The following is a 26901-nucleotide window of genomic DNA, read 5'->3' on the forward strand; positions in this document are numbered from 1 at the left end:
ACGATCTATTGACACACAATTTTTCTGTGAAACACAACTATCTCTTTATTCACATGAAGTGTTGAGTGCTATTGACAAGGGATTTCAGATCTATTCCGTATTTCTGTATTTCTGGGAGGCTTTTGACACGGTACCACACAAGCGGATCGTAGTGAAATTATTTGCTTATGGAATATCGCCTCGGTTATATGACTGGATTTCTGATTTCCTGTGAGAAGGGTCACAGTTCGTAGCAATTGACGGAAAGTCATCGAGGAAAACAGAAGTGATTTCGGGCATTCCCCAAGGTAGTATTATAGGCCCTTTGCTATTCCTTATCTATATAAACGATTTTGGAGACAATCTGAGCAGCCGTCTTCGGTTGTTTGTAGATGACGCTGTCGTTTATCGACTAATAAGGTCATCAGAAGATTAAAACAAACTGCAAAAAGAGTTAGAAAGGCTATCTGATTTGTGCGAAAAGTGGCAGTTGACCCTAAATAACGAAAAGTGTGAGTCATCCAGATGAGTACTAAAAGGAACTCGTTAAACTTCGGTTACGCGATAAATCGGTCTAATCTAAGGCGTAAATTAAATTAAATACCTAGGTATTACAATTACAAACAACTTAAATTGGGAGGTACACACAGAAAATGTTGTGGGGAAGGCTAACCAAAGACTACGTTTTATTGGGAGGACACTTAGAAAATGTAACAGACCTACTAAGGAGACTGCCTACACTACGCTTGTCCGTCCTCTTTTAGAATACTGCTGCGCGGTGTGGTATCCTTACCAGGTACGACTGACGGAGTACATCGAAAAAGTTCAAAGAAAGGCAGCACGTTTTGTATTATCGCGAAATATGGGAGGGAGTGTCACAGAAATGATACAGGATTTGGGCTCGACATCATTAAAAGAAAGGCGTTTTTCGTTACTACAGAATCTTCTCACGAAATTCCAGTCACCAACTTTCTCCTCCGAATGCGAAAATATTTTGTTGACAACGACCTCCTAGGGAGGAACGATCGCCACGATAAAATAAGGGAAATCAGAGCTCGTACGGAAAGATACAGGTGTCCGTTCTTTCCGCGCGCTATACGAGATTGGAATAATAGAGAATTGTGAAGGTGGTTAGATGAACCCTCTGACAGGCACTTAAATGTGATTTGCAGACCATCCATGTAGATGTAGATGTAGAACCTCAGATACAGGTGGCCATTCAGGCAGCCAGATATATGGCTCGTCCTCCATGTTTCCTTGCAGGAAATAAAGAAGTTACATGTAAATAAACAGCACAGTACGTATAAACCTGTACGCATGTTAGTTGTAAATGAACTGGAAACAACAATGCTAGACAAAGCCATAGCCAGGTTCACTTCCATATCTCCTTAAGCTGGCTTCTCCGACCCCAGGTTCCCTACCTGAAATTCTTCGCTGAAGCACCCTCTATGTCCTGTTAAATTTTTATACGCTGTTTCTGAAGCACCCTGTATGCTGGGAGAAGAGTGTGTGGACTTGATAAATAATATGTATGATTTACAGGAAGTTATAGCCCACGTAGGGGTGAACCTTTTCGTAACATTCTCTTTCTCGAAACATTGTGACATACTAAAATTGTTTGCCGGTAGGGTGCACATTTTTAATTTGCCTGGAAATTAGAAGAGTTCACTTCTCTGTGAAGTTAAAAGTTCATTTTAGATTATTTTATTCCTCTTGTTTTCCTCTCGCACCCTTTTCTTAAAGCAATGACGCACTTTCTCCAGTGGCACCCGCTAGTTCTTGAAATGATGTAAGCCTATAGTTATATTGGCGCATATTAGTACTTCAGGTCGCATTCAAAGTCCTACCAGCCTGTCTTCTTCAAACAACACAAGAGCAAAATGATATTTGACTCTACAGCGGAGTGTGCGCTGATATGAAACTTCCTGGCAGATTAAAACTGTGTGCCGAGACTCGAACCGAGACCTTTGCCTTTCGCGGGCAAGTGCTCTACCAGGTAGGAGACGAGATACTGGCAGAAGTAAAACTGTGAGGAGAGAGCGTGAGTCATGCTTGGGTGGCTCAGGTGGTAGAGCACTTGCCCGCGAAAGGCAAAGGTCACAAGTTCGAGTCTCGCTCCGGCACATAGTTTTAATCTGCCATGAAGTTTCAACACAAGAGCAACAGGAAAACAAAAGTGGTGAATACCAAAGTGGCTGTCCCCCCAGTACATCCTGCACAGAACAAATTTTCAATCTAAAGACCGTGCTAAAATACAAAGCAGTCAGAAGCAGCCCAATAATTTGCACGTTTGTTGACTTTAAAAAGGCATACGATTCAGTTGATCTACAAGCACTCTTGATATCGTTGGAGAACAAGAGTTAGATCCAAAAACCCTTAACCTCATCAAAGAAACATTGACCGATACTACCTCCAAGGTGAAATTCATGGGTGAAATGTCCGAGCCCTTCCTGACGACAACTGGCGTCCGACAAAGTGACGGTCTGTGTCCTCTTCCCATTCAACCTTCTGCTGGACAAGGTCATACTCGAATGGAAAACGGAATTGAAGTATAAAAACTGCTTGATACCTATACAGATGGGACGAGTCAAGGATGAGATAACAGTTTCATGTTTAGCTTTTGCTGATGACTTAGCATTACTAGACGATGATAATAGCAGTCGAAGAGGTTGAAACTCTCAAAGAAAGTGCAGAAGAAGTTGGACTACAAATATCGTTGCAAAAGCCAGAGTTCGTCACCACAAAATCTGAAACCAAAAACTTGACTACAAAATACGGCCATATCAACTCCTTGAACCTACGAGGCGAGAGGAAATAGCACAAAACATTCGCCTCCAAAAACTAAAGAAAGCCTATCTAAGAAGCTAAAAGGCATACAACAAAAAATGCTAGTCCAAAAACACTAAAAGTAGGCATTGTATCACAGTGTTAAAATCTGAAGTCCTGTATGCCAGTGAAACCTGACAGTCCACATAAAAGGTAACTGTTGTAGTTGTGGTCTTCAGTCCTGAGACTGGTTTGATGTAGCTCTCCATGCTACTTATCCTGTGCAAGCTTCTTCATCTCCCAGTACTTACTGCAACCTAAATCCTTCCGAATCTGCTTAGTGTATTCTTCTCTCGGTCTTCCTCTACGATTTTTACCCTCAACGCTGCCCTCCAATGCTAAATTTGTAATCCCTTGATGCCTCAGAACATGTTCTACCAACCGGTCCCTTCTTCTTGTCAAGTTGTGCAAAAAACTCCTCTTCTCCCCAAATCTATTCAATACCTCCTCATTAGTTACGTGACCTACCCATCTAGTCTTTAGCATTATTCTGTAGCGCCACATTTCAAAAGCTTCTATTCCCTTCTTCTCCAAACTACTTATCGTTCATGTTTCACTTCCATACAAATATTTTAAGAACAGACTTCCTGACACTTAAATCTATACTCGATGTTAACAAACTTCTCTTCTTCAGAAACGCTTTTCTTGCCATAGCCAGTCTACATTTTGTGTCCTCTCTACTTCGACCATCATCAGTTATTTTGCTCCCCAAATAGTAAAGCTCCCTTACTACTTTAAGTGTCTCTTTTCCTAATCTAATTCCCTCAGCGTCACCCGACTTAATTCGACTACATTCCATTATCCTCGTTTTTCTTTTGTTGATGTTCATCTTATATCCTCCTTTCAAGACACTGTCCATTCCGTTCAACTGCCCTTCGAAGTCCTTTGCCGTCTCTGACAGAATTACAATGTCATCGGCGAACCTCACACTTGTTATTTATTCTCCATGGATTTTAATTCCTACTCCGAATTTCTCTTTTGTTTCCTTTACTGCTTGCTCAATATACGGATTGAATAACATCGTGGATAGGCTACAACCCTGTCTCACTCCCTTCTCAACCACTGCTTCCCTTTCATGCTCCTCGACTTATAACTGCCATCTGGTTTATGTACAAAGTGTAAATAGCCTTTCACTCCCTGTATTTTACCCCTGCCACCTTTAGAATTTGAAAGAAAGTATTCCAGTCAACAATGGCAAAAGCTTTCTATAAGTCTAGAAGTGCTAGAAATGTAGGTTTGCCTTTCCTTAATCTTTCTTCTAAGATAAGTCGTAAACTCAGAATTGCCTCACGTGTTACAACATTTCTACGGAATCCAAACTGATCTTCCCCCAGGGCGGCTTCCACCAGTTTTTCCATTCGTCTGTACAGAATTCGCGTTAGTATTTTGCAGCTGTGACTTGTTAAACTGATAGTTCGGTAATTTTCACATCTGTCGACACCTGCTTTCTTTGGGACTGGAATTATTATATTCTTCTTGAAGTCTGAGATTATTTAGCCTGTCTCATACATATTGCTCACCAGATGGTAGAGTTATGTCAGGACTGGCTCTCAAAACTCCGACAGTAGCTCTAATGGAATGTTGTCTACTCGCGGGGCCTTGTTTCGACTTAGGTATTTCAGATCTCTGTCAAACTCTTTAAGCAATATCATATTCCCCATTTCATCTTGAGCTACGTCCTCAATCATTTCCGTAATACTGCCCTCAAGTACATCGCCCTTGTATAAACCCACTAATAGTCCTTCCACCTTTCTGCTTTCCCTTCTTTGCTTGGAACTGGTTTTTCATCTGAGCTCTTGATATTCACACAGGTGGTTCTCTTTTCTCTAAGGGTCTCTTTAATTTTTCTGAATGCAGTATCTATCTTACCCCTAGTGATATATGCCTCTACATCCTTACATTTGTCCCTTAGCCGTCCGTGCTTAGCCATTTTGCGCTTTCTGTCGATCTCATTTTTGAGACGTTTGTACTTTTTTTTGCCTGTTTCATGTACTGCGTTTTTATATTTTCTCCTTTCATCAATTAAATTTAATATCTCTTCTGTTACCCAAGGATCTGTACTAGCCCTCGTCTTTTTACGCAATTGGTCCTGTGCTGCCTTTGTTATTTCAGTTCTCAAACCTACCCATTCTTCTTCCATTGTATTTCTTTCCCCCATTCTTGTCAAATGTTCCCTTATGCTCTCCCTGAAACTCTGTGAAACCTCTGGTTCAGTCTGTTTATCCAGGTCCCACCTCCTTAAATTCCTACCTTTCTGCAGTTTCTTCAGTTTTAACCTACAGTTCATAACCAATAAATTGTGGTCAGAGTGCACATCTGCCACTGGAAATGTCTTACAATTTAAAACCTGGTTCCTAAATCTCTGTCTTACCATTATATAATCTATCCGATACCTTCTAGCATCTTCAGGATTCTTCCATGTATACAGCCTTCTTTTATGATTCTTGAACCAAGTGTTAGCTACGTTTAAGTTATGCTCTGTGCAAAATTCTACCAGACGGCTTACTCTTTCATTTCTTACCTCCAATCCAGATTCGCCTGCTATGTTTCCTTCTCTCCCTTTTCCCACTCTTGAATTGCAGTCACCCATGAGTATTAAATTTTCGTCTCCCTTCATTACCCGAATAATTTCTTTTATCTCATCATATATTTCATCAATTTCTTCATCATCTACAGAGGTAGTTGGTATGTAAACTTAGGCATGGGCTTCGTGTCTATCGTGACGCAAAAAAGTCTCACCCTAAAACTTGCAGCTGGCGTTGTCCTAGTGGTTAACTGGGTGTCCAGTCCCTCCCTTATCGTAGGGCCTTCTAGCTTAACACTGTTCTGCTCTCGGCTTCTGTTCTCGTTTCTCCCCTCGGAACTGCGTCTGACGGTGGGAAGGCATGACATGCATTTAGACATTCTTGTATTAGTCTGTGGTATTCCATTTGCTCACTCGTTACCCATATTACTTTGGTTAATTTAATGTCACGATTTATTCGGAGCTATGTGACATACTACTGGATTTGCTTATCATGTCAGGGTTTTCATGGAAGGTGTTGGATTTGTCTGACACCTTACATCGGATATACAAATATTACCCTGGCAAAAAATCTTCCAAATATTTTCTCTTTCTGTTGTAGCAGAACAAAGAATTAAAACTTGTAATTCTTACCTCTGGAAAACATGGTTGCGAATGTTTGGGTTTCCGAATTATGGGTATTAAATGAACACTAAAATTTGATGAATTAATGACGTAGTCTTTATCGGTACCAAATGTTTATTTCAGAATTATATAGTGCTGTATTACTGTCGTGTACTCTGCAGACATTTTTGCTATAACAAGAAAAGGTATGCGTATTTGTGCTTTTTGAAACAGAAGTCACATTTAAAAACTGTAAAAACTGGCCAAGTATCATCGCTGACAGCTGCACAATGCTCAAACGACAGCGGAAGCAACCGATATAGTTACTCCAGATCTCCTTACAGGTATGAGCCTCTCAACGTGCTCTCATCGACACTTGGTAGGCCCAGATACTAAATGTCAATCAAATGCACTAACTGAAGCACCCGCAGTATGTTTTGTTGCAGATGGTGTCTTCCCTGTAGTCTTTGTACTTGCTTTCGTATACACTTTTTCCTAGAAGTGCTCCAAAACCCTTTTAAAAAGAAATAAGAACACTACTGCTTTACCTGTTCTTAACGTTTGGTATAATAATGGAAGTATAAGAAGTGTTTGATTTGAAAAACAGACATCGCTGTCTCTTTTATTCCATTAACTGCAGTCGATAATGGCCCAGTTACGGCTTGTCAGACCTTATACTCAGCTGCTGCTGGTAGCTGAGGAGGAACAACCATAGACAAAGAGATCTAAGGGGCAGAGTGACACATCCCACTTTTTAAAGACATTTGCGACGACTTCCATTGTCACGGCCCTGCTGTATGCCCTGCCCAAAAATGGCCTAACGTCTTTGTCTCTCAAACACAAGAAAGTCAATATATATGTCGCAAAGTTCAGAACATCTCGTTGTATAAATTGAAGTGAAATTATGGTACCCAAAATATTGCAACATATTTTTAGCCGTCATTAGGGGCCATCTGTTATTTCTATTCAGGCAGAACCAAACCCTTCAGTGAACTGTGGAGGACATGTTTTATCAGTTAGATAAGAAAGAGCATTCTTCAAAATGCTGTCCCATATAAAATACTTTGAAATTAAATCTTACCTGGCTTGAGGAAGGACTTCCAGATGAACTCAGCACAACATGTTTACCTTGATCACAATGGAAAAATATCTATAGGGGAACGAAACGTTAACAACACCCGTACAAAACTCACATGGCCTGTCAGAATGAACTTCGCTACTGGTTGTCGGAGCCGGTTACGTAGTGTAGCAGCAAGCGAGGGAAACATCCAGCTACCCAGAATTAGGCAACCTTCCAAAATATGGGCACTTTAACCTACACGACTAATAGCAACACGTTAGAAAACCAGGAAAAAAGGGATGTGCATCAGAAAATAAAGTAGCATAGTGGTGTCGATCCCTTCCCCTTGCGCTCTTGCTAATTGTACAGATTATAAACGTGACCAGTGCTAAAAACACAATTTACGACGAGTGAAAGTAATGAGATAGTACTAACAGTACCATCTCAACAAACTGATGAAAACATGAACAGGAAGAAACAAAATTCTGAGTTGCCCGAACTGTTGTGTTCAGCTGCTTTTGGTCTTCATACACTTGCTAGTTTTGTAATTAAACGGCTCAACCTTCGGGCCAATTCTCCACATTTCCATTCAGTAACGTTTTATGGAATAATTTTCTGGGGTACACCTGTGGTCTTTTTGCATGTACCTCTTGAAGTAATTATGAATTTTAACTGCACCACCAGAAGGCATGTATTCGCTAATGAAATTCATCGTAAAAATGCATCACAATTTCTGAAAAACAATAATGTCAATACCTACAACACTAGAGGAAAAATTGACATCTATTACCCATTATCAAAGGTCTCGGTGACTTAAGAAGGAGTACAGGTAGCAAAGCAAGCTAAAACCAGGACAACTCCTTACGTTCCATGGACGAATTTTTAATTAAGAATTGGTAGCGTGTAGAAAACCGCAGTTTTTAAGTAGTTGCACGAATAGGGCTATGGTGTACCAACCATATTCAGCCAAAAAATATGCGCAACTGAGTTGCAACACAGCCAGCCGCTAGCGGACGAGAGTGTTATGCATTGCAGAGCAAAACACGGCTGACAGGCATTAGGTGTGGTACTGCAAAGCCAACGCTGCATTACGTTAGCTTAAGGATGGAAGCTGTTCTTTGCCACAATGGAAGTGTTTAGAATATGTGCCTTAAGTCCTAAGCGAACCTTGTCTGGAGCGTACAAGTACTCAGCCATCCGTGTATCATTCTCGCCTCGCTATCGCGGCCTACACCACAAGCCTATGACACCCGGAGCGACATCCTGGAATACAGTATGGGATCCATTGTTTGCCCCCCAGGTGGGCTAGCCTGCCCTGAGTCACGAGGGAGCCGCCCGCTCGCTGGAGGGAGTTCACGGCCATCGTCAGCTGCGCTGACGCGCTGTCGTCACTAGAGATGGGCAAACTCGTTCATCCTTGGAAACTAGTTCACTGAAGATCGCTCTTTTTTTGGACCGTTCATTTTTATTCGTTCACCTTCATTTGTGGTTGGTATACGGTTCTTATGAAAAACTGAAAATTAGTAGCATAGGTGACTGAAGTTTTCCAAGAGGGGACACTGCCTCCTCTCTGGGGTCGGAGTTTTTATTCATAACGGAATTCTCACAAAGTTGTAATTTTCGTGATTCTGCAAAACCTCTCGTTTAGCGAACTGTAGCGTTATGTGGCCGATCGCACTGAAATAATATAAGGTGGCGCATGAAAAACTGGCTACGAGTACAGACTGCTCGCCAGGTACGCAGGATTTATTGACCGCTACGAGCACAACAGATACACATGTAATAATGAGGCAGTGAAGAGGTAACAAATAAGCTAATATAAACAACGACTTACGACGGCCTTGCCGCAGTGGACACACTGGTTCCACCGGTTCCAGTTAGATCACCGAAGTTAGGCGCTGTCGGGCGTGGCCGGCACTTGGATGGGTGACCGTCAGGGCTGCCATGTGCTGTTTTGCCATTTTTCGGGGTATACTCAGCCTCGTGAGGAGCTACTCGACCGAATAGCAGCGGCTCCGGTCAAAGAAAACCATCATAACGACCGGGAGAGAGGTGTGCTGAACTCACGCCCCTCCTATCCGCATCCTTAGCTGAGGATGACACGGCTGTCGGATGGACCCGACGAACCACTTGTGGCCTGAAGACGGAGTGCTCAAACAACTACTTCGAAACAGTAGATGACCATTGGTAGGCGACAATGAGCAGTCTAGTTCTCGGGGCCGATTTTTCGTGCGCCACCCTGTACCACTGTAATAATATTGTAGAATTTACCATATTCTTTTTACAAAATGTGACACCGGACACTCGATTATAAAGCGCGGACTTGATTCGGTTATACGTTGGTGTGCCTTCCATAACAATAAACATACTCTTTTACCTTGGTTCAAAAAAAGATGAAAACGACCACTTGTGTGTGCCGTGCCGACTTTCTTTGCATGTGTAATAACAAAAAAATCTTGCCTTTTTACAAGTATTTCTTCTGCTGTTTATCGAAATAGTGAAGTAAGCTAAAAAGGAGTTTTGTTACCTGAAAAGATGTATGTATTACATACCACGTAATTTTATGTAATTTACGTAATTATAAAATAGATTTTAATTACCGGTCGTGGACGCTGAATAGAATACTAAAAGAGCCAGAAGTTCAGAGTTCAAAGAAGGTTTGAAACAGATCAAGAATGGGCGTGCGCAGCGAATGAGACGACCAACTCGATACTGAAGTATGAGGAGTCGGCAGTGGAGCTGCGGCGAGTGGCCACGCGAAGATGGACGAGTCCGGCCGAGCGAGTCCGAGAGCCAGACAGACGGGGAACGGGACCCAGGCTGGAACGAGACCGGCCGACGTGCCGTAGCGGGAACGACACCAATCGTTTCCCGTTCCCGGGGACTGTAAGTAGAAAGCCGCGGCCGAAGTGAACTATGAAAGACCGTTCCTTAGAATTCGTTCATCTCTCGTTCTGTTCATCTTGATGAACCGTTCCTTTGCACCCGTTAGTTCGCGAACGACCAACCTCCAGACGTCCCTGACAGCGGCATCCGACTGACGCCACGCTTGGCCCAGCTCTTTGCGCTGTCTGCAGTTCCAGATACCTTTTGTTTGGCTTGAGAGGAGCATCCACCAAGCTGAGGGCTGCAATCAGGAAATTAATTGGGTAAATCTACTGCCATCCTCACATCTCATTTCATTCTACACAGGTGACAATACAAGGGTCATTTAACAAGTAAAATGTTAATTTACGTTCACATTAATCATGTATATACTGGGTGGTCCATTGATACTGACCGGGCCAAATATCTCACGAAATAAACGTCAAACGAAAAAACTACAAAGAACGAAACTTGTCTAGCTTGTAGGGTGAAACCAGATGGCGCTATGGTTGGCCCGCTAGATGGCGCTGCCATAGGTCAAACGGATATCAACTGCGTCTTTTTAAAATAGGAACCACCATTTTTATTACATATTCGTGTAGTACATAAAGAAATATGAATGTTTTAGTTGGACCACTTTTTTCGCTTTGTGATAGATGGCGCTGTAATAGTCACAAACGTATAAGTACGTGGTACCACCTAAATTCCGCCAGTGCGGACGATATTTTCTTCGTGATACATTACCCGTGTTAAAACGGACCGTTTACCAATTGCGGAAAGGTCGATATCGTGTTGATGTATGGCTGTTGTCATCAAAATGCCCAACGGGCGTGTGCTATGTATGCTGCTCGGTATCCTGAACGACATCATCCAAGTGTCCGGACCGTTCGCCGGATAGTTACGTTATTTAAGGAAACATGAAGTGTTCAGCCGCATGTGAAACGTCAACCACGACCTGCAACAAATGATGATGCCCAAGTAGCTATTTTAGTTGCTGTCGCGGCTCATCCACACATCAGCGGCAGACAAATGGAATCGGGAATCTCAAAAACGTCGGTGTTGAGAATGCTACATCAACATGGATTGCACCCGTTTCATATTTCTATGCACCAGGATTTCCATAGCGACGACTTTGAACGTCGTGTACAGTTCTGCCACTGGGGACAAGAGAAATGACGGGACCATGACAAATATTTTCCCGCGTTCTATTTAGCGACGAAGCGTCATTCACCAACAGCGGTAACGTCAATCGGCATAATATGCACAATTGGGCAACGGAAAATCCACGGTGACTGGGACAATTGGAACATCAGCGACCTTGGCGGGTTAAGTGTGTGGTGCGGCATTATGGGAGCAAGGATAATTGGCCTCCATTTTATCGATGGCAATCTAAATGGTGCACTGTATGCTGATTTCGTACGTAATTTTTTACCGATGTTACTACAAGGTGTTTCATTGCATGACGGAATGGCGATGTACGTCCCTAGAGTACATCGTCCATGAGCAGCTGACGGATTACCTCAAAACTCATAACATCCATGACGAATATCAGTCAGCCTTTCTAAAGCACCATAGTACAGCAACCGCATTAATCAAAGTAACTGATGACATTAAACATGCTATGGACAGACGTGAAGCTACTATCCTAACACTGCTTGACTTTAGCAAGGCTTTTGACACAGTTGACTTCGATATATTACTAATTAAAATGAAACAGGTGAATTTCTCAAACAGCGCAATACACTGGTTCGACAGCTACCTCAAAAACAGAAGTCAACAAGTCATTTGTGGGTCGGAAAAGTCATCATGGAAAAGCGTGCGCTCTGGAGTTCCCCAAGGCTCCGTCCTTGGTCCACTACTCTTCTCACTGTACATTAATGATATTTCTTCAGTGATTCACTCCTGCAACTACCATCTTTATGCCGACGACATCCAACTGTACATAAGTGCAAGCCCCAAAAACATTGCTGGTGCAGTAGCGAGTATGAACGCAGATCTTTGCTCTGTTTCCCGATGGGCACAGAACCTAGGTCTGAAACTAAACCCCAAGAAATCCCAGGTCATACTTATATCTCATCCAAAGTTAGTCAGCTTGTACTTTCGCGAAATAGTCCCTAAAATACTCCTCAATGGTACCCTACTACCATACCAAAAAACAGTAAAAGACCTTGGAATAATCTTGGATGAACACCTAAACTGGGAAGAACAAACAGTCACAGCTTGCCGGAAATCGCTCTCCTCCCTACATGCAATTCAAAAATTTAGAAAAATATTTCCAACCCATGTTAAACAAAAATTAGTCCAAACACTAGTCTTGCCTAATCTTTACTACTGCGATGTAGTTCAACACGGTACAAATAGTGAAAATTCTAGATGCCTCGAGCTAGTGATGAATGCTTGCGTTAGATACGCGTGCAATATTTGGTTGTATGACCATATCAGTCCTTCATACTCCCAGCTAAGTTGGATACGCCCACATAAGGCACGCGATCTCCACACGATGTGCTTACTTCATCGATTTCTTAGCCACTGGTGCCCCCAATACTTATCTTCTCACATTAAACACCTATCGTCATTCCACAATCGCAACACCAGATCGGATACGTCTATCATCTTGGCTGTACCTTTACATAACACAAAATCTTTCTCCGTGTCATTCTCCATCTCAGCCATACGACTATGGAACGCGTTCCCCTGTGATCTTCGTCTTATCCAGAACTACTCAACATTCAAGAGGGAACTCAAGACTTACATATCAGGGACGGTATAGCCACCATTGTTGTGCCCCTAACATCTCTTTCTTTCTCCTCTCCATCACAGCTTCGAATTTTACCGTTCTATTTCTCTTCCTCTAACCTATCTACCTCTTATATATCTCTTTCACCCCATTCTATCGTCTTATGTCTCTGCTCGATGAGAATAACTCACAAGCTGCAAGAACATAACGAGAAAATTCCCAACTAACAATGGGACTGACATTCAGAAAAGAAAAGTATGTTTACTTTCATATACATAGTCATTATTATTATTATTATTATTATTATTATTATTATTATTATTATTACTATTATTGATGGTTATAATTATTTTTTATTGTTATAATTATCACTGTATTACTGTTATAATATCTATATTTTTTTCCTTAACATCAATACTGCATAATAGGCTATATTTCCTTAATGTTATGTAGAAACTGTAACTCGTTCAATCTGAGTATGCCTGGTTAGGTGTAAGAGAGGGCCTGAAGGCCCTAATCTGGCCAGGTAAAATAAATGCATAAATAAATAAACAAATAAACATGGTGGATGTCCGGCACATAACTCGCGTGCGGTTAAAGTGGTATTAAATAGCATATTTCATGACAGGTGGATTGGTCGTCGAAGTAACATACCACGGCCCGCACGTTCACCGGATCTGACGTCCCCGGATTTCTTTCTGTGGGGAAAGTTGAAGGATATTTGCTATCGTGATCCACCGACAACGTCTGACAACGTGCGTCAGCGCATTGTCAATGCATGTGCGAACATAGGGAAGGCGAACTACTCGCTGTTGAGAGGAATGTCGTTGCACGCAAATTGCCAAATGCATTGAGGTTGACGGATATCATTTTGAGTATTTATTGCATGAATGTGGTATTTACAGTTAATCACGCTGTAACAGCACTCTCAGAAATGATAAGTTCACAAAGGTACATGTATCACATTGGAACAACAGAAATATAATGTTCAAACGTACCTACTTTCTGATTTTAACTTAAAAAACCCACCTGTTACCAACTGTTTGTATAAAATTGTGAGCCATATGTTTGTGACTATTACAGCGCCATCTATCACAAAGCGAAAAAAGTGATCCAACTAAAACATTAATATTTATTTATTTACTACACGAATATGTAATAAAAATGGGATTCCTATTTTAAAAAACGCAGTTGATGTCCGTTTGACCTATGGCAGCGCCATCTAGCGTGCCAACCATAGCGCCATTTGGTTTCCCCCTTCAAGCTACATGAGTTTCGGTCTTTGTAGTTTATTCGTTTCACGCTTGTTTCGTGAGATATTTGGCCCAGTCACGATGGACTACCTTGTATGTCCTGTAAGTTGGCTCGTTCCATATCATTTCGATGACAGAATCGTTCAAATGATCTATGAAAGTAACTAACTAGGTTTTTAAACATTTCCGTTGTGCTTCATACGAGTAAGGCCTGTGACCACTTGTGCTGCCCTTCTTTACACACATTCAGTGTCTCCTTTTATACAGCTCTATTAGGAATAGGTCCCGCAGAATTGAGCAATCTCCTTTGAACCATTAGTGCATTTTCCATGAATGCTACAAATAACTGAAGTCTGTGACCTGGTTTGTCTTTGATAGCGAGAATTTAATTTCATATCCCCACAAATTCTTACACCTAGGTTTTTGTCTGACTTGATTGGCTCCTGTTGCGCCAGACTGATGTTGTAGTCACAAAGTGAGAAGCTGAGACGAGTTGGTGAAGTTTTTAGTCGTTTTCCTAATTTTATAGCCCGTCAATACATAGAAAAAGAATATGGATATATCGAAGAAGAAACATCGCGTACTAGCTACAAAAATATAGGGCTGTTTTAGAGCTGTATATTTAAGTATTGATTCATTAGCAGATATTCTGTACATCAACGAGCTAGCAGCCTACCTATTCCCCTTGGAGCAAGAACTGAAAGGAAAACAATGCACCATCAGGCTTGACAATAATCACTTTACTAATAATGGCAACTCAAAATGGTTCAAATGGCTCTGAGCACTACGGGACTTAACGTCTGAGGTCATCAGTCCCCTAGAACTTAGAACTAATTAAACCTAACTAACCTAAGGACCTCACACACATCCATGCTCGAGGCAGGATTCTAACCTGCAACCGTAGCGGTCGCGCTGTCCCACACTGTAGCGCCTAGAACCGCTCGGCCACCCCGGCCGGCACAATGGTAGCTGCATTTAAGTGGCGCCCTAAAACGTGTCCACCGTTCGTTTTTGCCACATATTGGATTTGTCCGGAACACTTTACGAAGAGCTCTCTGTTTTTTTCATTTCTGCCAACGCCAGCGACTTAATAGCTGTAGTGTCTATATTGCGTGGTGAAGTTCAACGTTTCTGTTTCTGTTGGTAGCGCCGAGCGCCGAATGCATCAAAATTTCCCCTTACACGTCTCCACCGACCACAAGGACCCATCTTGTCGTTTAGATTTTTGTTGATCATTTTCAGCAACTGTTTCTGAAGAAGACTGATGTGAAGTCATAGCATACTAGTTGTGTTAGAAATTTCTTTTTGTAACGCAATGGGTGTGCTATTTCTTCACATCGGTAATCTTTTTATACCTTTCATCCCACTGCACTGCAATAGGACTTCTTTGTGCCAGCTATACTTGCTGCACAAAGAGAAAGACTGGACCTGACAGGAGCTCAAAAAGTAATATGACTCCTTGACACAGTGAAAGTAGAATTATATTATACTACAGTTTCAAAAGAACAATTAGATATATTTAACGCAAATTGCGAAAAAAGTAACATAAAATAAATATATCGGCACTCTATATTGTGATTTCGCTATGGATTTATTGATATATCGTGGGACTCAGTCCGTTACCTCAGTTCCTTTCGGAGAAAATATCGACATATCGATAGTTTATAGACAGCCTTGGACGGAACTCTCAGAGCGCGACCACCTGAAGGCTTTCCCCACTCTCGGACACTGCGGTCGAGATGACTCGCGGCGCTGTTTACGCAACACGCATTACTGGCAAAAGCTCTGTGAGAGTGAGGAACTCTCACGTGTATAGCTGGCTTTATCTACTGTGCGTGGGCTGACACGGAATGAGTCCTGGACGGCTGTTGGTGTAAGTTAGAGCGGCTATCCTGGAGGTGGGGTGTGAATGGGTGGTGTGGGTGGACCTCACGCACTCTTCTGCAGGAGGAGACGCTGCGCAGCTGAGAGGCGAGGCGAGGCGTGACGGGGTAATGGCGCCCTCCCCATGGGGCCATCCACGACGGAGGGCACTCCTGTGGCGCATCGGAGAGAGCATCTCTTCAAGTAAACGACGGCATTAGGCAACGCGCCAACCGTAGCGACGCGACAAGTGCCGTGGCACGCGGCGTGACACGAAGCACGCATCTGGCCTGCAACTTAATGGGCGACACACAGAGTCTAATGAGGCAGCGACAACAGGAGTGAAGGAGGCAACACAACTGAGTCTTTGGGCACGCCATGCCACTGTCGGATGTACAGGTACGGCCAAACTTCCAGGAAACATTCCTCACACACAAACAAAGAAAAGAAGTTAGGTGTACATGTGTCCGGAAACGCTTAATTTCCGTGTTAGAGCTCAGTTTAGTTTCGTCAGTATGTACTGTACTGCCAGTTGCCCCAATTGAAGGAAGGTAATGTTGACTTCAGTGCTTGTGTTGACATGCGAGTCATTGCTCTAAAGTACAGTCAGTGCAATGTTTACAGATGCGGAGTTGCAGATGCCAATTTGATGTGTGGATTAGCACGGGGCAATAGCCGTGGCGCGGTACGTTTGTATCGGGACAGATTTCCAGAACGAAGGTGTCCCGACAGCAAAGCAATTGATCGGCGCCTTAGGGAGCACGGAACATTCCAGCCTATGACTCGCGACTGGGGAAGACCGAGAACGACGAGGACACCTGCAATGGACGAGGCAGTTCTTCGTGCAGTTGACGATAACCCTAATGTCAGCGTCTGAGAAGTTGCCGCTGTACAACGTAACGTTGATCACGTCACTTAATGGAGAATGCTACGGGAGAACCAGTTGTTTCCGTACCATGTACAACGTGTGCAGGCACTATCAGCAGGTGATTGGCCTCCACGGGTACACTTCTGCGAATGGTTCATCCAACAATGTGTCAATCCTCATTTCAGTGCAAATGGTCCCTTTACGGATGAGGTTTCATTCCAACGTGATCAAATTGTAAATTTTCACAATCAACATGTGTGGGCTGTCGAGAATCCGCACGCAATTGTGCACTCACGTCATCAAGACAGATTTTCTGTGAACGTTTGGGCAGGCATTCCTAGTGATGTCTTGATTAGGTCCCATGTTCTTCCACATACACTCAATGGAACACGTTATCATTATTTCATACGGGCTAGTCTACCTGTGCTGCTAGAACATGTATCTTTACAAGTACGACACAACATGTGATTCATGCATGATGGAGCTCCTGCACATTTCAGTCGAAGTGTTTGTACACTTCTCAACAACAGATTCGGTGACCGATGGATTGGTAGAGGAGGACCAATTCCATGGCCTCCACGCTCTCCTGATCTTAACCCTCTTGACTTCCATTTATGGGGGTATTTGAAAGCTCTTGTCTACCCAACCCTGGTACCAAATGTAGAGACTCTTCGTTCTCGTATTGTGGACGGCTGTGATACAATAAGCCATTCTCCAGTGCTGCATCAGCGCATCAGGGATTCCATGCGATGGAGGGTGGATGCATGTATCCTCTCTAACGGACATTTTGAACATTTTCTGTAACAAAGTGTTTGAAGTCACGCTGGTACGTTCTGTTGCTGTGTGTTTCCATTCCATGATTAATGTGAGTTGAAGAGAAGTAATAAAATGAGCTCTATGATGGAAAGTAAGCGTTTCCGGACACATGTCCACATAACATCTTTTGTTTCTTTGTGTGTGAGGAATGTTTCCTGAAAGTTTGGCCGTACCTCTTTGTAACACCCTGTATAATATGAGGCGAGCTCTAGAGCAGTGGTTCCCAACAGGTGGTCTGCCGACCACTAGGGGTCCACGTGCTATACCAGAGTGGTCCGCAAGATGCTATTAGAAAAAAAAATAACAAATATATTTTGTATGATTGCAGATTTTTTTGTTTTGGCCGCTTCATGCATGAGCAGAGCTTTAGCGTCTAGCGTCTTCCTACAACCAACTGACTCTAGCACACACTAGCACAAAACTCTGATGCATGCCGTTAGACTGCGCGCGCTGCCTCTTTGCAGCTGACAACTGACAGTCACATTACACAGAACCTCGTATTTCAGACGACAATCGGCCATTGTTAATTTAATGCCAGTGCTTTCACAGACTGAGAAAATTTCAAGTTTGGTACCTAATATTTCAGAAGTAATGGACTCAAAGGTCAGATTGAACTCATTTGAATAAGAACTGAAAATTAAAACTAACTGTGTACTAATGGAGTACTCTGTTGTAATTGCATTTTTTTCAAATAAATAATACCTTTCATGAAATTAGTGTCTTTTTTTCACACATATCTACTTAATGCAATCTCAAGCGTAGTAAACTTGAAAGACCTATATACTCAGTTTTTATTTTTTCCTGTTATTTTCAGTTCGCACTCCCTTTTTACTTCTTTAAGGAGAGTGTTACACTAAACACCCAGATTTGAAGACAAAAATTTTGAGGTTTTTTAAGTCTTTATTGTGATTTTAAAACCCGTAGAACAGGTAGGTTGGCAGCAGCACAATACGCCGCTCTTCACCCAAAGACAGTACAATGATAAAAACAGAGAAGACACATCAGTTGGAAAAACACGGCGGGGAAAAAACGGTAGACACATGAACATAAAAACATGAAGCCGTTCACACTCGATGACAATCCACACTACAAACTATTGACATGATGCACAAACACTGAAGATGTCGATGGCACTGGTGAACGATGGAGTGTGATGGTGAACACTGAACACTAAAAACGACGGCACACACGAGACACTGATGGCGATGATCTCACTTAGCGTGTGCGAGTCCGGGGACCTGCTAAGAGGGGAATAAGTGTGAGGTGGGGGAGAGAGGAGAACAAGGATGCCAATGGCTGAGGAGATGGGGGGAGGAGGAGAGGGACAGGGGAAGGGGAGCCTGGGGGAGAAGTTGGGAGAAATGGAGGAGGGAGGGAAGGGGAGAGAAGGGAGGGAGGATCCCCAAAGGAGCAAACTCAGGAAGTGGGTGGGAGGATCAAAGTTGGTAGGAGGGGTAGATGGAGGGGAGGAGGGCATTATCACGGAGAGGGAGCTGGTGGAAGCTACCTTGGGAGAGGGTAAGGAGGGTGGAGAGATGGAGACCGGGTGGGATGTGGGAATACAGGTGCGGCAGGAGGTGGCAGTGGCAGAGGATGGGCGGGACAAGCGGGTCAGGAGGATCGAGCTTGTGTGAGGTGTACAGGATCTATATCCTTTCAAGGAAAAGGAGGAGGTGGGGGAACGGAATGAGATCATACAGGATATGCATGGGGGAGGGGAGATGGATGCGATAGGCATAGCAGAGAGCGTGGCGTTCAAGGATTTGAAGGGATTTATAAAAGGTAGGGGGGTGGAGATACAGGCGGGATGGGCATAACAAAGGATGAGGGATTTATAGGCGTGGAGTATGGTGGAGGGGTCCAGACCCCACATATGGCCGGAAAGGAGCTTGAGGAGACGGAGTTGGGAGCGTGCCTTGGCTTTGATTATCCAGAGAGGGGGGGTCCAAGAGAGTCGATGGTCGACGGTGACGCCAAGGTACTTAAGGGTGGGGGTGAGGGCGATAGGACGGCCATAGATGGTGAGATAGAAATCAAGGAGGCAGAAGGAAGGGGTGGTTTTGCCTACAATGATCGCCGGGGTTTTGGAGGCATTGAGGAACCACTGGTTGCACCAAGTGGTGAACTGGTCAAGTTGGGATTGGAGGAGGTGTTGGGAGCGCTGCAGGGTGGGGGCAAGGGCAAGGAAGGCAGTGTCATCAGCAAACTGGAGAAGGTGGACGGGGGGTGACGGCGGCGGCATGTCCGCTGTATACAAAAGGTACAGGAGGGGGGAGAGGATAGAGCCTTGGGGCACACTGGCGGAGGGAAAAAGGTGTAGGAATCCATGTTATGGATGGTGACGTAGGAAGGACGGCGGGAGAGAAAGGAGCCGACCAGACAGACATAGTTAATGGAAAGGGAGAAGGTTTGGAGCTTGAAGAGGAGACCGGAATACCATACGCGGTCATAAGCTCGTTCGAGGTCCAGGGAGAGGAAGATAGCTGAGCAAGGGGAATTAAGCTGGTCGGAAAGGAGATGAGTGAGGTGAAGGAGAAGGTTGTCGGAAGAGAAGGACGGCCAAAAGCCACACTGGGTAACGGGAAGGAGGCGGCGCTGGTGGAGATGCTGGTGGATGCGGCGAGTGAGGATAGATTCCAGGACCTTGCTGAAGACCGAGGTAAGGCTGATGGGATGGCAGGAGGAGACGGCGGACGGCGGTTTACCAGGTTTAAGGAACATCAGGATATGGGAGGTTTCCCACAGATTGGGTGGTAACTGGTGGACAGGACTACATTGTAGAGCCTGGCCAGGGTGGAGAGAAAAGACACAGGAGCTTCATGAAGGTAGGTGACTCGATCATGACCAGGAGTGGTGTTGCATTTCGTGCAGAGTGTAGCAATGAGATCCTATGTAGTGATAGTCACATTGAATTCCGTGTGTGCAATGTTGTCCAAGTACTGGAAACCAGGTGCGAGGGGAGGGACAGAGGTGTCAGTTCAATCATGGACTCTGGGAAGAGGGAGTAATCGAACTGGGGATCATCTGGGATGGAAAAGACATCAGAGAGGTAAGAGGCAAAGTGACTGGCCTTCATAAGGGTGTCAGGGAAGGGATGATCATTATGGAGAAGAGGATAGTAAGGGGAGGGTTTAGTTCTGGTAGGGCGACAGAAGGCTGACCAGAACTTGGACAGGTTTATAGGTAGGGTAGCATTTAAACAGGTTCATGTCTGTCGCCAGTCCCAGCATTTCTTAGCCGCGAGCAAATTACGAATGTGTCGCTGGAGTTGCCGGTGGCGTCGTAGTGTGTCCGGGTCACGCGTGTGGAGAAAGGCACGGTAGAGACGACGGGATTCACGGAGGAGAAGGGCGGCCTGTGGGGGTAGGGTAGGACGGTGGGGATGGATGGCGACAGTAGGGACATGGGCCTCGACAGCCTCAGACAAGGTCTGCTGGCGAAAGGAGGCAGCATGGGTTACAACGTCAGGGTGGCGGTAGGTGAAGGGGTGGCTATCGACCTGGGTGGAGAGGGTATCCCGGTAGGCATTCCAGTTCACACGGGAATAGTCATGGACGTACTTTGGGGGAGCGTTGGTACGAGGGTCAGGGCGGGGGCCACGACCGTCTGAAATGGTGAGGAGGACAGGGAGGCTTCAGGACATCCACCGTTATGTGGCCAATGAGGTTAGGGGAGGAAAGGATAACATCAGGAGTGGAGTTGGATTCAGGACAGGTGTGCTGGCGGATGGGGATGAGGTCGCCTTGAATGGAGGAGAGGAACTGATGCCACCGCCGTAACTGGGCGGCAGAACAACTATGGATGCTGAGGTCGGCTGCGATCACGTAGGAGGAGAAGGTACGGTCAGTGTAGGAGAGGAAGTCGAAGGGATGGGGCGTTATGGCGGACATAGATGGTGGCACAGGTGACGGTAAGGCCGGGGAAGATGAGACTGAGGATCAGGTATTCGGGGGGTTGGGGAAGGAGAGGTAGGAGCTGAACTGGGATCTGGTGGTGGTGACCAATGGCAGCTCCGCCACGCGAAATCGGCAGGGGGTTATCGGAGCAGTGAAGGAGGTAGGGAGACGTGTGGACAGTGTGGTGGTGTTGGAGGAAGGTTTCATTGAGGAGGAAGGCATCCTCGCGGTGGGTGGCAAGGGTGTGCAGGAAGAGGTTCTTGTTGGCAGGAAGGGAGGGGATGTTGTTGAAAAGGATACGGTTCTGTGGCGCCATGACAGGGATTTATACAAGAGTGTCAAGATGGGAGAAGGTGAAATGGGCCTGGTTGTTGGAGTAGGTGGGGTACATTTTGAAATGGAAAATGGAACGAGCAGCGAGGGAGACATGTTGGCAGGTGTGAGGGCGCTGGAAAGGGTGGACATTATGTAGGACAATGGTGAGGAAACTGATGATGTCCTCAGCGGTGGGATGGGGGGCGGGAACGAAGGGAGTTGCCAGGAGGACTGACAGGGGATCGGGCTTTTCACTTCTGGGTGTAGGTGCAATGGGGAGATTGCAGGTATTACAGGAGGGAGGGGATTGAAGGTTAGGGCACTGCCGGAGGAAGTGTGCTTGCCTACAATGCGGGCAGCTGGGGACCTCGCGGCACTCGGCCATTGGGTGTGCGTTATAGTTCAGACACCTCTGGCAGCACAGGGATTGAGGAGGGGAACGCTGGTTGAAGAGGAGGGCACCCTCCTTCAGGAGACGGTCAATGGAGGGGGCGTACTTGGAGAAAACCCGCATAAGGCGGGTGGGGCCGGCCGAGTTGAAAATACAGCAGACCGCCCGCACCTACAGTGTGGGATGCGCCTTGAGCTCTGCCAACACCTCCTCCTCCGTGATCGTCGGACTGAGCCAAGTGAACATGGCAGTGAGGGACAGCGGGCGACCTGGGTGTTGGGGTTGGCAGGTAGGAGATGGAGAAGGGGTGAGGGAGGCATTGGGGCCAAAGTGGGTGATGGGGAGGTGGGAGAGGATGTCAGTATGGAGGGTGGGTCTGGGGGAGGAGATGAGAATGGAATCCCATCTTTGAGTGAGGAGGGTGCTGGGGGCACCAGGGAAGCATTGGCGGAGGAGGAGGGAGAGATTCTGGGCCTCGAGAAGGGGAGGATCGGGACGCAAGAGGAGGTATTTGTATAAAGAAGGGGGGAGGAGGAGGAGGCGGAGGGAGCAGGGAAAGGTGGGAAGACATCCATGGCATCCTGGGGGAGGGGGGGGAAGGACGGGGCAAGGCCTTTTTGGGAGCAGAGGAGGTGGTGGTGCCACTAGGGCGTTTAACGGCTGGAGAAGGGTGGATGGTGATATGAGGGACAGGAGCTATAGGGCGGTGGCGGGAAGGGGCGTGGATGCAGCAGTCGGCGCCGGAGATGGTGATGGTGAAGGCGATGGCGACGGCGACGATGGTGGAGGTGATGGCGAAGGCGATGGGGAGAGATGGGCATGGGCAGTGGCCCAACGGGCCACCACCCTAGCTGGAGCTGCAGTGTCAGGCTGGGGGGGGGAAAGGATAAGAGGGACAGGAGCAGGAGGAAGAAGCTGTAGAGGGGGTGACAAAGAGCGAGGGTGAAGGGAGAGTGAGAAGAGGAGGGATGGAAAGATGGAAAGAGGGGGACGTGACCGTGCACACCATGTAATGGTGGTGGTGGCGGCGGAGGGGGAAGTATAAACTATGGCTGTGGTGGTAGTGGTGGTGGGGATGACATGACGACAGGGATAAACAAAGATGCACAGGACGAAAAGGAAACGAAAAAAAACTGGGGACAGATGAAGACGAAGACGAATGAAGATGAAGATGGATGAAGACGAAGACGGATGAAGACGAAGACAGACGAAGACCAGAGTTCCACGCTGCTGGCGCTGGCGCTGACGCTGACGATGGCTGGCAGGAATGCCGCAGCTGGTGCTGCTGCTGCCACAAAGGATGGGGCCGGGGCCGCCGCCGCTGCTGCTGCTGCTGCTTCTGCTGGAGGGCTGGCTGGCTGACTGGCTAGCTGGCTGGCTGGCTGGCTGGACTGCCGCTGCTGCTGGAGGGCGGGCTGGATGGACCGCTGCTGCTGGAGGGCTGGCTGGCAGGACCGCTGCTGCCGGCTGGACCGCTGCTGCTGGCTGGGACCGCTGCTGCTGCTGGAGGGCTCGCTGACTGGACCACTGCTGCTGGAGGGCTGGCTGGCTGGACCGCTACTTCTGCTGGCCGGGACCGTTGCTCCTGCTACTGCTGCTCGACTGGACTACTGCTGCTCGGCTGGACCGCTGCTGCTCGGCTGGCTTCCACCTCAAAACCTAGCGCTTCGATTAGGGGTGGAATGGCATAATCGAAGGGCGGTATCCATCCAGAGTACCGCCAGAGATGAATTTTGAGGAATAATAAAAAATTTAACAATAACAATAGTGGCTAAAATGAAAAACTTTTAAGCTCAATATTTTTTCAATAATGAATATGTCAGTGTTTTGTCTGAGTACCAAAAATAGAAAACGTATAAAAAGACTCTTAATTCCGATTTTTTAGGTACTTGATACTGCGATATGACAAGATACTAATCATGCTCAATGAACGGGTCCTGGAAATTTTTTTGTTGGGAACCCCTGCTCTGGAGAGAGCTTTACACTCGCTAGAGATGCTCGGAGCATGTAGTTTCACTTAAGTCCATCAGATGTCAATACAATCGCTTTGGACTGAGGAGGGCCACCGCACTCGACTTCCACAACGCTCTTTCGAGCGTCGCACGCTCGAATTGCTCGGCCGACTGTTACAGTTACTCGAGAGCCGCTCAGTCGAGCACTGTTGGATCATGGTGTATGAACGCGAGACGAAGGAGAGTCAGAGCGAAACCTAATTCTAAATAAGATATCGTGAGTGCTAAGGATGGTGGCTGTAAAAATGTTAGGAAGACATTTATATCAGAGACTGACAAGAGTGTCGGCCCAAAACCCAGGCGATCATTGTAGGCAAAAACATGCCTTCCTTCCGCCTCCTTGATTTCTATCTCACCATCTATGGCCGTCCTATCGCCCTCACCCCCACCCTTAAGTACCTTGGCGTCAACCTCGACCGTCGACTCTACTGGACCCCCATCTCCAGACAATCCAAGTCAAGGCACGCTGCCGACTCCGTCTCCTCAAACTCCTTTCCGGCCGTATGTGGGGTCTGGACCCCTCCATCATACTCCACGCCAAAAAATCCCTTATCCACCCTATCCTTTGTTATGCCCATCCCGCCTGTATCTCCACCCCCCTACCTTTTATAAATCCCTTCAAATCGTTGAACGCCATGCTCTCCGCCTTACCTATCGCATCTGTCTCCCTTTCCCTACGCGGATCCTGCACGATCTCATTCCGTTCCTCCACCCCCTCCTTTTCCTTGAAAGGATACAGATCCGGTACACCTCACGCAAACTCGATCCTCCCCACCCGCTTGTCTCACCCATCCTCTCCCACCCCAAACTGCTGCCACGCCTGTATTCCCACGTCCCACCCGGTCTCCAACTCTCCACCCTCCTTACCCTCTCCCAAGGTGGCTTCCGCCAGCTCCCTCTCCCTGATGATGCCCTCCTCCCCTCCATCTACCCCTCCTACCAACTTTGATCCTCCCACCCACTTCCTGAGTTTGCTCCTTTGGGGATCCTCCCTCCCTTCTCTCCCTCTTCCCTCCCTCCTCCATTTCTCCCCACTTCTCCCCCAGGCTCCCCTTCCCCTGTCCCTCTCCTCCTGCCCCCATCTCCTCAGCCATTGGCATCCTTGTTCTCCTCTCTCCCCCACCTCACCCTTATTCCCCTCTTAGCAGGTCCCTGGACTCGCACACGCTAAGTGAGATCATCGTCATCAGTGTCTCGTGTGTGCCGTCGTGTTTAGTGTTCAGTGCTCACCGTCACACTCCATCGTTCACCAGTGCCATCGACATCTTCAGTGTTTGTGCTTCATTTCAACAGTTTGTAGTGTGGATTGTCATCGAGTGTGAACGGCTTCATGTTTTTTTATGTTCATGTGTCAACTGTGTTTTCCCCGCCGTTTTGTTCCAACTGATGTGTTTTCTCTGTTTTTATCATTGTACTATCTTTGGCTGAAGAGCAGCGTATTGTGCTGCTGCCATAAAGAAAAAAAAAAGTGTCGGCTATGTGTACTTTGACTTGTGCTCTGCTCTCCTGTCTTACATAGGTGGCACCACACGTCTGAAGGCATATGTCTACATATTAAGACAAAGTGTAATTTCTGAAGCATTAGCAATTTCAGTTTAATTATAGCCGGATGGTTATAATTAATGTCCAGAGTATGGGGTGCATGATTTCCATGCGTCACAGCGCCACCGTCCATTTGCAACTATAGTCACCAGGTGCATTAATCAGACACTGTAACTCATAGTCTCACACCTGACCAGTCACAGTGCACTTTTTATTGTGTCAACATGAGCTTGGACGGAAGGAGCAGGGCATTATTTTGATGCTCTGTTATCAGAATAACAGCTATGCTGCAGCTTCACTTCGAGGATATCGCCAGTTGAAAGAGCCCTCTTTCTCCAACTGCTGTTCAGAGCACGATGAAGACATTTCAATCAACTGGAGAACTGGGCGTCGCTCCGGGAAGGGGCCTACGACTGGTCGCACGACAGGTGATTGATGGAATAGCTGTTGCTAACGCTGCGTACAATTCCCAATCTTCAGACAGTGCCCGTACTGTGTCACGGGAGTTGAACATCCCATGGTCCACAGTACGGAAGGTGCTTCGAACCATTCTTAAATGGCATCCGTACAAGATCCATATCGTACAGCAGTTTGCAACAGAGGACGCACAACGACGTGTTGACTTCGCTCTTCACTTTCTCGCAATGACTGAAGTTGAAGAGGGCTGGCCCTGGACCATGCTATGGCCAGACGAAGCTCATTTTTCTCTGATGGGTGAGGTGAACACACAGAATTGCCAAGTGTGGGGATCTTCACCTCCAATCACTGTGCACGAAGTTCCTCTGTATAGCGAACATGTAACCGTATGGTGTGACTTCATGTCTACGTTCGTCATTGGCCCATTCTTTTATGAACAGGTTGGCTCTCAAAGAAGGAAGACATGCAGTGTGACTGGCCAGCGTTACTACGATAGCATGTCATACCCGCCCTACTCGAGAGAGGCGCATTGCACTCCACAGTTTTCATGCAAGATGGGACCCCACCTCACAACACTCTTGGAGTTCACCTGCTTCTCCGAAACACATTTGGAAACGATCGAATTATCGGCCGATCGCTTCCAAATGATTGACCGGCACGATTACCTAATCTCACTCCCTGTGGTTTCTGGTTGTGGGGCTACCTGAAGCACAGGGTTTACCAGTGGAACATTCATAGATGCGCTGGTCTGAAGCGGAGCATGTCAAGAGAACTAGCCAGCATACCTACGAACACGCTTCGTTCTGCTGTGCAGAATGCAATCCTGCTCTTCCGGACTCCTCTGTACACTGATGGGTGCCATATTGAGTTCCTTTTCTAGTAGTAATGGTACCGGTATGACGTACCGTAACACCACATTAAAAGTGTTTCAATT

This window comes from Schistocerca gregaria, chromosome 3 (genome assembly GCF_023897955.1).
Source record: "Schistocerca gregaria isolate iqSchGreg1 chromosome 3, iqSchGreg1.2, whole genome shotgun sequence".
NCBI classification, from domain to species: domain Eukaryota; kingdom Metazoa; phylum Arthropoda; class Insecta; order Orthoptera; family Acrididae; genus Schistocerca; species Schistocerca gregaria.